At 40.7% G+C, this 1,167-nt stretch overlaps 1 protein-coding gene across 1 annotated transcript in view; it reads right to left on the bottom strand.

Moving 5' to 3' along the window:
* LOC106147645 (erythroid membrane-associated protein-like) overlaps positions 1 to 1,016 on the bottom strand; it is a 9,415-nt gene extending 8,399 nt beyond the window's left edge. Inside the window, exon 1 of the mRNA XM_013510134.1 lies at positions 918 to 1,016. The gene's annotated coding sequence lies outside the window, so the exon portion shown is untranslated. The remainder of the gene's footprint in view (positions 1 to 917) is intronic.
* Positions 1,017 to 1,167: the final 151 nt, after the last annotated feature.

Genomic DNA, 1,167 nt, shown 5'->3' with positions numbered 1-1,167 from the left:
GTCAATTACTTATGAAGAAAAAGCTGCTGGTCTCTGTCCAGTGGGATATGGAATCCCCCAACTCGCAGTCCTCATAGGGTTTAGGCAAAATGGTTTGTTTTTCACTATGTAACTAACAAGCTTCCCCTTGCTATCAGCACAATTATTGTGTAGACCTTAGTAGGAAGATACTTTAGTTGTCTCTAAACAATATTTCAGATCAAAAGGGGTATTGAATTATATGTGGATTTTGTGTATCTTACACCTGTAAAGGCACACAAGCTGTGGGTTGTTATTTGATTTTAAAGATTTAAACGTTGCCTCTGAAGAAGCGTTTGCTATGCTGTTGCTTCACCAAAGCATGTGACCCAACTTTTTCCTCTCCTTACTCACAACAGACTCACTCCATCCCAGAACTTATCCACACTTGACAAAGGGACCTTTTAGCCCGAGACTTGACAGTTCAGCACTAGGGACACAGCGCTAGACCGCCGTTTTCCTACCAAAGCAATTAGAGTGCAAAATGAAAATTATATCACGCTCATTAGAAATTTTGAATATAAAATTGGATCTCCTCATTTTTCTTTTGATTTAGGCAGTGATTAGTCCCATATCCAAGAAAATAGGTGAGGGGTAAATACTCATCAATACACTCTTCTTAGAACTTTCAAAGAATTTTTCTAAACTAGGGTTGAAGATTCTCATTTCTTCATCATGCATTTGGGAGTGGCCTAGCAATGATGAGGAGAACCTGGAGTGTGAATAAGGTTACAGGGCAGAGCACAGAAAGGGAGCTCCTTTAATCTCCCTCAGACCAGTGAAGGGTGCGTCTTGGATGCTCAAGTCAAGCCACCAGACTTTTAAACTTTCTCTGGACTAAAAATGTCATCCACATCTCCTATTGTCTCAAAATAATCAGGCAGATTTCAGATCCTTACCTTAAAACATTTCAAAACTGTACACCACTCAGCAGGGTCAGACCATGTATTGACGTGAACCTCACGCTTATTCAAGCCCCGGCGTGACAGGTGCGGGGCAGCAGAACGAGGACCAAAGGGGTTTCCCTGTCCTTGCCCCTCAGTCATCTCAGTGACGGATCTCTTTCTGTGTTCTGGCAACAAATGAAAGAAAATCACCTAAGAATAACTACGTTTAAGTAATTATCTAATTATTATTTGGTTTTTTTTT

This window comes from Chinchilla lanigera, unplaced genomic scaffold (assembly GCF_000276665.1).
Source record: "Chinchilla lanigera isolate Chin_1 unplaced genomic scaffold, ChiLan1.0 scaffold00212, whole genome shotgun sequence".
In the NCBI taxonomy this organism is placed as follows: Eukaryota; Metazoa; Chordata; class Mammalia; order Rodentia; family Chinchillidae; genus Chinchilla; species Chinchilla lanigera.
This window is presented reverse-complemented; position numbering and strand designations above follow the sequence as displayed.